The sequence below is a fragment of the Aedes aegypti genome, chromosome 3 (assembly GCF_002204515.2).
Source record: "Aedes aegypti strain LVP_AGWG chromosome 3, AaegL5.0 Primary Assembly, whole genome shotgun sequence".
In the NCBI taxonomy this organism is placed as follows: Eukaryota; Metazoa; Arthropoda; class Insecta; order Diptera; family Culicidae; genus Aedes; species Aedes aegypti.
The window spans coordinates 184,155,070-184,167,742 of NC_035109.1; positions in this window are offsets into that span (position 1 = coordinate 184,155,070).

Sequence of the window (12,673 nt, forward strand, 5' to 3'; positions counted from 1 at the left end):
CCGCCACACACTGTTCTCCTACACACATCCAGTCATGGACACCTCAAGTTCTTGTTGAACCTTCTCAAATTTTAGTCCACGTTTCAAGTCCCGTAAGCAACTGTAAGTCACAGATAATATCTGTGGTACTATTTTTCTACTATTGATCCCTTTACGATCCTTGTTTGGACTCGTGCCTTCGTTTTTTCGTTGGACCCGTTAGCGACAGCTAACGGTGGTAATTCTTCTTGGACACCGTCTTGGGAAAAAAAAACTATAATGGTACATCCCTATGGGGTTGGACGAACTGGTGACGTAGGACCACGATAGATGTAACTGAATTTGATGTCGTTCTTGTTGCTGCAACACTTCATTGTGGCACTTCAGAACGTCCATGTTGTAACTTGCTCACACAAGAAATCTGCCTCGATCGAGTTGGCAGAACGCGCCCATTAGTGTGGGACAAAATTTAGATGCTCGCTCCAGTCCACTTTTTGGATTGCATTTAGGTCCAACTGTGCAAAATTTCAGCTTGATCGGAGAAACTATATTTTAGCGCCAGCCGTTCAAAGTTTGTATGGGATTTACTATGGGAAAACTTACTTTTGCAAAGAAAAATCGCCAGAGGTCGCCCAATGACCTCTATAAAAATTCTGAACACAGATCTCGATAGGTATTTCTTCGATGAACAACGTTGCCGAAGACCGCCAAACAATCCAACACTTGTAAAAAAAGTTATTCAATGAAAGCCTATTGGTAAGGCGGCGTTGATTAACACGTAATTTACGTGTTAACAATAATAACAATAATAACAAAATCAGGCAAAATAGCCGAATAGTCTATGCCTAATAACTTTTTTTACAAGCATCGGACAAGACCGCAAAGCAGGTCTTCGGCAATATTGTTCATCGTAAAAATACCTATTTTTGTAGAGGACAATGGGCGACCTCTGGCGATTTTTATTTGCATAAGTATTAGAGTGGTTCAAAAAATCGTTTTTGCTCCACACCGCTCATTCGATTCTAGATCAAATTCTGAGTGACACAGACACTGACACGTTAATGCTTCCAGTGGGCATTTATGCCCTTTGAAGGAAGCACCACACTAGACAACGGACTAGCATGCAACGCCCAGTGGCACAGTCGGAAAACATTCCTCACGAAAAGTTTACCGGCCTGAGGCGGGAATCGAACCCACACTCCCTAGCACGATGCGGCTAAATGCCTGGTGACACTAACCGCACGGCTACGAAGCCCATAATTTGAGCCCATTTGGATGAAAACTGAGACTGCACAAGCCCTTTAAAGTTTATATGGGAATTACTATGAGAAAAGCAACCAATTACTTCAATCGGTCATAGTATTTGCCCATGTGCTCTTGGAGATTAGAACTACGTTGGTACTGTGAGATACAATAATCAGCTACAACTTTGCCGAAGACCGTTTTCAAATCGGACGCCTCAGTAATTAGTTATTGATTTATATCCAGTCACAAAATCTTCAGCAGTGCTCATTCAACTTCTGAACAGGCAACATTGCTGCACCTGGCGCAAAAGATAGCACGCACAAATCATGGCTACTATGTTTTACTGCATATATCCAGTGATGCCTGCAGAGCAGCCCAATAATTATAGCCAAAGTTTTACAACTCATTCAAAAATCAATAACTAATTACTGGGGCGTCCGATGAAAAAACCGTCTTCGGCAAAGTTGCAGCTGATAATTATATCTCACAGTAACGACGTAGTACTAATCTCCAAGAGCACATGGGCAAACACTATGACCGATTGAATGAATTGCTTGCTTTTCCCATAGTAATTCCCATATAAACTTTAAAGGGCTTGTGCAGTCTCAGTTTTCATCCAAATGATCTCAAATTTTGGGAGGACACTCAGAATTTGATCTAGAATCGAATTAGCGGTGTGGAGAAAAATCGATTTTTTGAACCACTCTAATAAGTATGTTTTCCAATAGTAAATCCCATACAAACTTTGAACGGTTGGCGCTAAAATACATATAGTTTCTCCGATCGAGCTGAAATTTTGCACAGTTATGGGACCTGATACTTACTTGCTTGATACTTGATGGGCAACAATTCCTTGCTATTGAGTTGAATCTACGCCGAATGAAGAAGCCTTCTCCATTGGACCCGGTCCTGGGCCAATCGCTTCCAGTCGCCCTGAACGTTAAGCGACCTTAAATCTTCCTCAACAGCAAATACCCATCTGGTGCGCGACCTTCCACGGAGGCGACGGCCTCTCCCTGATTCTCTGCTGAATATTAGTTTAGCTTGACGTTCTTCCGACATGCGAGCTACATGCCCAGCAAACGGCAGCCTGCCGTGTTTTATACGCTTAACAATATCCATTTCGTTATAGACTTGGTATATCTCGTAATTCATGCGACGCCGCCAGATGCCATTGTCCAATTTACCGCCGAGTATTGTTCGCAGCACTTTACGTTCAAAGACTCCAAAAGCTCTCCAGTCGACCTCTTTCAACGTCCAAGATTCGTGGCCGTACAGAGCTACCGCAAGAATTAGAGTCTTGTACAACGCGAGTTTGGTCTTCGTCTGTAAGCTGCGGGACTTTAGCTAGTTACGAAGTCCGTAAAAATCCCGACTCGCAGTTGCAATACGCCTTTTAACCTCGCGAGTAACATCATTATCGCAAGTCACTAGATTTCCAAGGTACACAAATTCTTCAACTACTTCAAAAATATCACCACCTATCACCACATCACTACCAACATCACCTATGGGCCCACGATGTCTACCAGCGACCATGTACTTTGTCTTTGTGGTATTAATAATGAGCCCAATTCGCGTTGTCTCCCTTTTAAAAGGCACGTATGCCTCTTCCAAGGCTCGGCGATCAATCCCGTCCCGATTATGTCAATATCGTCCGCAAAACCAAGGAGCATATACAAACGTGAAATAATAGCGCCATTTCTATGCACGCAAGCTCTCCTTATTGCTCCTTCTAACGCTATGTTGAACAATAGGTTTCAAAGTGCATCGCTAGACTGGCCCTTAATCAAAAAAGTTGTAAAACTCAACGAGGCACCCCTTAGATATGTGCCTTAAGGCCCAAACGCAATGATAGCGGAACGGCAACGGAATGCGGAACCGGTTCGCCAGCATGAACTATGATCAGCTTGTCGACTCAGTGTTGATCCAATTACATTCGTTGTCAGCTCAGTCGAGATGTTGTGATTCATGCTGACGAACCGGTTCCGCATTCCGTTGCCGTTCCGCTATCATTGCGTTTGGGCCTTTAAGGTAAGAAAAAAGCTCTCTCAAAGTTTCAACTCATTTGGTTGCTCCCAAAATGAAAATTGACCCTATGCCATCGGACGTTAATCGCGTTCAATTGAGCCTAGAATAACAAACTCACTAGTTAACACCCTAATGAACATAGTTGCAGAAGGTTGTATCTGGTTTTAAGCTCATTTTCATTAACTTTTCGATAGTTGAAAGTTATGCTTAGATCAGCACTCCCGTACAATCTCATACATGCATGTATCTTGTACCGCAGCTCGCCCAGCGTCATAGGTGGCTATGATGCGCTTACTGGCTACCACCCAGCTATGTTGAAGAAATACTAAGCATTACTGCAAATCTACTTCCGATAGTTAAAACACCAATTTTCTCAATTTTAATCATCATACAACCTTCTACAATATTGTTCGCTATGGTATCAAGTAGTGTTTTTGACATTCTGGGTTCAATTGAACGCGATCAACAATTTTCCTGACCCAAACAGGAGATGAAATATTGTTTCCCATATGTTTGAGCTGAAAATCTCATATTAACTTCAATAATTCAATTGTTTGTTTGTTTGTTTGTTTGTTTGTTTTTATTGTCCAGTAGCTTAAGATACAAATCTTTTTAAATTCACTACCTCCGATTTGACACAAGATGCCATATTGAACTACATACTAAAACTTTCATACTATCTATTCTACATAGTCATTTTATACAATTAATTTAGACGATTCCAAAATTCGATGCAGCCACTCTTAAAACTTGCTTCCGATGAAGAACGTTTTACATCCGGTGGTAACGAGTTCCAGTTTACCACACCTCGTACGAACAAAGAGCTTGCATAGCATAACGTATTATTAGCTGGAACGACCAGGTTCAACAAACGACGACCTCGAGACTGTAAGAGTTTCTCATGGAGTATCACTGGCGTCTGATTTATCATCAGATTCCTCAAAAACAGGCAGGAGCGATGCGCATAGAATGCTTGTAAGGAACAACCAAGAAGGTTTCGTTGCAAGTGACTTACATGATCATAGCGACTCAATCCGTAAACATAACGAACGCAACAATTAAGCGCAACACGGAGCCGATTGAGGGAGTTTGCACTGGGGTGGACAAGCAGTACATCACCAAACATGAAATGCGGCATGATTAGTGATTTGAAAAGCTTCAGTTTGGTAGATGTTGGGGCGGCGGAGGTACAACAGTAAAGCGTTCGCAGGCTGGCAAAAATCTTTCCACATTGCTGTGCAATCAGTCCATCCCACTGCAAGTCATTTTGGAAAATAAATCCAAGATTATTTGCTCTATCCGACCAATCGATGTTTTGACCATCCATCACGATTCCAGGAACAGGTGCATTAGAACTACCAGCGGTACGACGTCTTCTAGTGATGAACAAAGTCTTACTTTTTGCTGGATTCACACGAAGGTTGTTGCGCCTCGACCAATCTGCTACACGTTCAAGGTCATCATTCATCATTCGAACAAGTTCTTGTGTACAAGGGCCATACCGAGCAATATAGAGCTCTACATCGTCTGCATAGATTTGTATAGAGCAATACTTCAGCACCGTTGGTAAATCGTTGATGTGGCAGCTGAAGAGTAGAGGACCGAGGACTGAACCTTGCGGTACACCAGAGGGCACCTCAACACTGTTAGAGCAAAGATCGCCACAGAACACCGTTTGTCTCCTACCGTACAAATATGATTCAATCAGGCTCGCGGCGGTAGGAGAGAAGTTGAATTGCACTTGAAGTTTATTTACTAGTTTACTGTGAGGTATGGTATCGAATGCCTTAGAGAAGTCTAGTAGTAGCAGTATAGCAGAGCCCCTTTTATCAACGATGGATGCTAGGTCGTCATGCACGCGGAGAACTGCGGTTTTGACACTCTGTCCTTTACGAAAACCAGCTTGAAACTCTGACAGAAGCCTGTTCTCTTCGATGTAAGCTGTCATTTGTAGCTTGAGAAGCTTCTCAAAAACTTTCGACAGAGCGCAGAGTATACTAATTGGGCGCAGGTTTGTGATGTTGTTCAAATGTGGCTTCTTTTTTAGTGGCAGAATCTTGGCATGCTTCCAGCACTCAGGAAATGTAGACGTCTGGATGAACAAGTTAAACAAGTATGTTATGTGTTCCACCACTAGCGGAAGAATAATCTTAATGAATTTTATCGGTAAGCCATCAAACCCTACAGCATTTGATTTTACACTCCAGATAGCATTGACGACTTCCCAATCTTGCACAGTTCTAAAGGAAAAGCTGAATGACGATGGCAATGACGATTGCGCAGGCCTTATCTCACGGTGAGCAATTGAGCCTGAGAAGTTCTCCAAAAATGTGCTATTCACTTCGTCCGGATGGAAGCCACACGCCTGTGGTGACTTATCCTTACCGACGCCGAAATTCTTTACACGTTGCCAAAGTGCTTTGGACGGAATTCTGCAGTCCAGAAAACGGTTCAAGTAATGCTGCTTGGCCTGAGCGATTTTTGAATTAGCACGGTTCCTCATTATCTTGTACCGTTGCCGTTTTTCAACCTTCAAGTGCGCTGGTGCTCGAATCCAGTCTTTATAAGCAAGGTCTCGTTCAAGTAGGGCCTGGCGTACACTATCCGAAAACCACGGGTTGTGTCGCCGACGTCTGGTAGTAACACGAACAGGTATGTACGTATCGTGCACCGTTTTTACGTGAGCATTGAAAAATTCCATGGCATCATTTGCATTTTCGATACTATAGAGCAGGTTCCAGGGAACAGAGAAAATTGCGCTTTCGAGAGCGTGCGGATCAAAATTGACATAATCACGATATGTGCATCGATTCGAGTTGCCGGACATATCGAAGTCTACTGATGCAAAAATGAGGTCGTGTTGTGATAAAGCAGGGAAACTGACCTGACCGAACCGCAATTGCGCCAGCTTATGGAACGGCCAAAAAAGCTGAAATTTTCAGGAAGTCTTCCTCTAACCCTAAGGAATAATCCTAGAGGGTGCCCCGTGGAATTATACAACTTTATTTTTCTCCCATACTGAGCTGGGCCAGTCTAGTACATCGCCCTGTTTCAATCCGTCAAAGACAGTGCTTCACAAACTATTTCAATTTTCGCCCCTTTGAGGCCAATATTTATCTGTAATCGACCCTCCCCTTTCCCTTATATGTGATTCAAGCATTTTAACTTTTATGTACATTTAAAAATATTTTCTTAAATATCTTTAACCCATAATTATTAGGATTGATTTACTGAACTGTAATTTATAATAGCAAATTTTAACAATATCTTGCGTGAATAACAGGCTACTGAATCAGTTTTAGATACAAGTTCGGCTCAGTTTCAACTATTTATATGTAATCTATGCATAGGCGTATGTAATGTAATGTTTTCCAAACAAATGCATTTCTTTTCACATCAATATGTCATATTTGGGTATAGGTACCGCATTGATTTTGTTTGCAATTGTGCGTTTTTGAAAGGTCTCGCTCAAAACACGCCACCAGTTGGCGCCTTTATGAACGCTATTTTATCAAATACAAAAACCCTGAAAAAATATATGCAAATCCAGAACGGTTTTCACAGGGCTAGTAGCAAAAAGTTGTGCCGAAAAAAGTTATGTGAGTGACCAGATTTGAGAAATAAGTGACTAAATAGTGACTTCTGATTCTCGGAAAAGTGACTAAAAGTGACTTGAAAATCAAAACGTAATTAGTTTTATTCCAGTTCTACTACACTGTTTTACGATGAAGGATGGAATATCCAATATGATCTACTGCAGGTAGTAGGTCTAGTTGAGCACCGAATTTGGAAATTTTTATTGTACTTCCAAATTTTCAAGATATTGTCAACATTTTATTTTAAACGGAAATGTTAGCATTTACGAAAAAAAAACCTTTTTTATCAGATTTCCAACCTTTTCGAAATTTTAGAAAGATGCTTTGAAGAAGATCATTGTTTTTGTCTTTTATATCACCAAAGTATTTTATTTTGTAATGTAACTTTCACAATGAACTTGGCATATTTGTGAAATCAATTTTTTTTATCATTTCACATTTCCTTTCAAACTTCCAAAAAATGACATCTTAAAATCCGCTAAAATTGAATCCATTGTAAACTGTGTAGATCCCAAACTTTTTACATTACTTCAAATCGATAAAAACTTAACATTTAGTCTAGAAAAAATATTATCGTATGGATATAATATTCACAGGAATATACGTTCTATTAGCTTTGTTTTGTGTAACTAAATCAAGATTACAGAAAATGTAATATTTCGCCATAAATCAATATTTTAAATTAATACAATGATGATAGAAGATCGAAGATCTTAACTGCCCATACTCGCATAACAGTCCCATATGAATTTTATCCATTTTTATCCAACTTTCATCGGTATGAAAGAGGAAGCTTTTCGCGCACATGGCCATTGGTATCATCGACAGGATTTTCATAGTCGTACGGAGTATATATAACATCTAATGCCGAAAAAGGATGGTTCTGGGCACACAACAGTATTATCCACGCATGAGAAATCGCAAGTTTGAAGCGATTGTCGCCATAAAGATCCAAAACTTGCTCTTTTACTTATATACTCTTTTACTTTTACTGTATGGTTCAAATCCAACGTTCCTGTGCTGTGGGTGGATTCAAGCGGCCGACAGTAACCGACAAATCAAATTTACAACACTATCATTGTATAATGTATAGTACCTACCACTGAATAGTGCTTCGGAATAAATTTGCAATTAAAACATGCGAGTTCTAAAAGTTTCAGAAGGAAAAATGCCTTGTGATCTATTGTAAACTTCAATACTAATGTGCCAACGTGCGTGATAACAAAGTAAGCGAGTTCCAAGGAATGGAACTGGTATGCGGGTATATTTGCGGTTGGCTAGAAATGTACTCGGATAACGAGTCCCATTGGCTTGTGTCCCAGATTTGGACTTCAAAAACAACCATTTTAACCGTGTTACAGTTGTTGATGATTTTATGATATTGTAATCATAGTGTGTAGAGCAGGGTTGGGAAAAAATCTGAAATTCACTCTACAGTAGCCAAACAAAGCCAATCACAGTCAGCGAAGCCAGTGAAACTCACGCCCATCTCTGCTGTAGGCAAAACGCCTTGAAAATTGCAAAACACCCGTTGCTAAGGGCAACGCAAAATTACTGTAGAAAAATGTTCTAATTCCCGCTGCATTTCCCGCATTTAGAGCCTTCAATGACACTACTGATTTAGAGAAATTCATGTACCCAATATAGGCAACTTGATGAGATTCACGATTTCAAACTACTGTAGTGAGAGAGCCACGTTATTTTCGCGAAATCCAAGCCTACTACTATTACCATTCCCAGCACTGGTGTAGAGCTGAGAGAGACTCGCGAAGAGGAAAAATATCAACGTCATATGCAGCCCAGATTCTCCTCTCACGAAACGTCAAATGCAGCCCACCGTTTTTATAGCTAAGTATGCTGTTTCGCTCAAGAAAAGTAAAGAAATTCCTTGACTGGAAGGGTCAAGAAATTTCCTACAGAGAGCCCCCTTTGAAGTGACATTTCTTCTCAACTGCGTACTGCGATCAGAAAAAAGTGATTTTCTTGACCATTTCTTGGGATAAATTTTCCACGCATCGAGATAGGCGATTCCTTTTCTTGTCAGTAGCAAACCGGCCTTATGGCTGAAAAAGTGAAAAGTATTGTGTTCAAAGTAAACTGTTATTAAAAACCTCAGTCGGCGGAGCAGTTTTTTCCAAAGTTGCTGATAAATCTAAGCAGAAGATTAATTATTTCTAATGTCTGCTACGTTTGCTGGCATGAAATTTCACTCAAACGGCTATTTATGATTCGATGTGATGCAAACTCAATCATTTTTTGCTGAGAGGTTCATGTGAGAATTTGAACAGCATGCGCATAATTGGTACAAACACAAAGTGGAATAAGAAAAAAACTCAGCAATCACAGAAAAAGAAGACCGTCTTCGCAAGTCTCGTCTCAGGTGTAGAGTAATGCTACCACGATTTGTTGCTTTCAGAAGAGGTGGAAAGAACACTTTTGCAAATATGTTTAGAAGCGTTTTTCTCGACATGACGATTTTCCTAATGAGACTGTATTGCGAGTATGGGTAGTGAAGTTAAATTAAAACTTAGCCTAAATTGAAAAAAAAACATTAGTTGAAAAAAGTGACTTTTTTACGAAAAAAAGTGACTTTAGTTGAAATGACTTCAAAAAAGATTGACTGTGACTGGCTTAAAAAAAGTGGCCAAGTCACTAAAAAGTGACTCGCTACCAGCCTTGTTTTCAACTCATTTTTCAATGCAATATTTCAAAAGGGTATTTCTCGCGTACTCTGAGATAACGCCCTAAAAGCCATTGGTAACCACGTGTGTAGCTCGTTGTTTCTGAGCAAAGGAATGAATAATCATCCAAACCAACATCACTGGCAGGTAGAAAATGATCCTTTTATCACCCTAGCGTTGTTAAATAACGTGTAAATCCATTCAAATGCTCAGGAACAACGAGCTATACTCATGGTTACCAATGGCTTTTAGGGCGAGATTATATGTTGTGCGAGATTTCTTTAACACCAAGAAAAGCTCAGAATTTTTCGGGCGTTCTGAAGGTTCAAATCTGACGCATCTCTGATATTTTTTTTTTGAACCTATGTTTAAATTGAGTGTGTTTCGTCTTCTGCATCATGTGGTTTTATCGTTGGAACACCTTTTTTGTCTGCTAAATTTATCAAAATATGTTTTTTATATGATTTGTGCCATAAGATATGATAAAAATAAGTGCAACCGAGACTTCACAACGGGTACCGTAGAGTTTTTTTTTCCGAATAAAGGTGGATACCAATATACATTGGGCATTTGCAAAAATATATAAAATTCTCAGATATGGATTGTACATTTAAAATATGTTGTGTGTTTTAATTGTTTTCTATGACTTATCATCCCGACCAAGTGAAAATCTCAAATACCAACCATTTTAAAATTCACATATCATCAAGTGTTGTCTATCAAAATTTTAAAATGACCATGATTAGAGATATATCAATCTAAAATAGTTCTGGAATTAGTTAAGTTTGGAATTGAACATTCAGATGTGTGTCTTCCAAAGGCTCTGAGTAATTATTTTAATACGCTTCCGTGTTAGCTTTTTCGCCCCTTTGCTGGATTTTTCACCTCCCAAATTCCGGTCAACAAATTTTCGCTCCCTTGAGTACGAAAATCGCCCCCCGGGGGGCGAATTCGCCCAATTTGGGAATCACTGGTCTAAGGTTACGAAGGAAATTTCATCCGCAACCCGTATACTTGATTTCGATCCTTCCAACGTTGCACGAATCAGTCTAATCAGCTTCGTCGGAAAACCATATTCCATCATTATTTCCCACAACTCGTTTCTTTTAACTGAATCGTACGCCGCCTTGAAATCAATGAACAGATGATGAGTCTGCAAGTTGTACTCCCGAAATTTATCGAGGATCTGTCGCAGGGTAAACATTTGATCCGACGTCGATCGTTGCTCACGAAAACCAGCTTGGTATTCGCCAACGAAGGACTCTTCAAGCGGTCTCAATCTATTGAACAGAATACGTGACATTATTTTTTACGCCGAATTGAGGAGCGTTATTCCTCGGTAATTGGCGCACTCCAATCTATGCCCTTTTTCGAAGAGAGGGCAAATGAGACCATCCATCCAGCTAGCAGGCAGTTCTTCTTCCTCCCATATCCTTTGTAGTATATGGTGAATTATTTTATGCAGCTGCTCACTACCGTGCTTGAGGAGTTCGGCCGGGAGCTCATCCTTCCCAGCAGCCTTGTTGTTCTTCAGCTCTTTAATCGCCTTCCTAAACTCATCTAGTGATGGAGGCTCCACAGCTTGACCATCGTTGTCGATGTTCATTCTATTCTCCGATGCGCTATCGTTCCCTCCATTCAGTAACGTTTCGAAGTGCTCTTTTCACCGGGCAGCCACCATCGTTTTATCTGTCAGCAAATTACCTTCACGGTCGTTGCACATGGCGGGAGACGGCGCTGACTTTCTCCGCACGCCATTGACAGTTTCATAGAATCGTCGCATATCGTTTTTCCTGCGATGGATTCGCTTTTCAGCTGATCTTGCTACCCTGTACCGCTCTCTGTTCAGCCTGGTACCAGACACTAACATCCGACGTCTGGCCACGACGTCTTCTTCTCATCCGTCATCCTCTGGCACTCCTCGTCGAACTATCCGCTTCTGGGGCGTCATCGAGCAGTACCTATCACTTCTCGCGCTATTTCACTCACCACTCCATGGATTGCATCCCATAGATTGTTGAGGTTTTCGCTCACAATGACCTCACTTATCCGCTCGTCCAGCTTTTGGTGGTATTCATCTGTAACACCGTCTGCTGAGAAACGCTGTATATTGAATCGCATTGTTCGCTGTGGTCTTGAATTCGCTACAGATGATACCGTGCTCGAATTTTACTGACAACGAGGTAGTGATCCGAGTCAATATTAGGACCCTTGAAACTCCTAACATCGAAGACATCTGAGAAATGTCAGCCATCCACCAGAATATGGTCTATCTGGTTGCAAATATCACCATTTGGATGCCTCCAGGTGTGCTTCCGAATATCCTTGCGTGCAAAGTAGGTGCCGCTGATGGCCATCCCCCTGGCAGCAGCGAAAGTCACTAGCCGTAGGCCGTTGTCATTGGTAACGGAGTGAAGACTCTCTTTACCGATGGTCGGACGGAAAAAGTCCTCTCTTCAGACCTGCGCGTTCGCATCTCCGATGACGATTTTCACGTCGTGTTTTGGGCACTCTCCATAGACCTTATCAAGGCCTTCATAGAACGCGTCCTTCACGTCATCAGGTTTGTCGTTCGTCGGTGCATAGATGTTGATCAGGCTGTAGTTGAAGAATTTGCCCCGTATCCTCAGTACGCAGATTCGCTCGCTAATCGGTTTCCACTTCATAACGCGTTTCACCTGCTTCACGGTCACTATGACACCGACTCCACGTTCTGCCTTATCGCCGCCGCTGTGGTAGATGTTATATTTGAACGTAGTGTTGGCGATTAGATCAACCGCCCGGAATTCACGTTCTCCAGATTTAGGACACCGCACTTCTTGAATGGCGGCCATGCCCATTGCAACCTTCTGCAGTTCACGAGCCAAAAGGCTCGCTCGTCCGGGTTCATTTAACAACCCTTATGGGACCTGAATGCAATCCAAAAAGTGGACTGGAGCAAGAATCTAATTTTTTCATACAACCGTGTCCCAGGCCAGCGCCCATACCCCTTTCTGAACCGAAGGACAGAGTTTTTCAGAGAACAGGCCTTATTTGATAATAAAAGTTTATTACTCGTGGGATCCCGCTGTGAATGTGTCTTAATCATCATGTAGGTGAAGGACTTCTTTCCCTATCAAATACAAATTCAAAACTAATGTG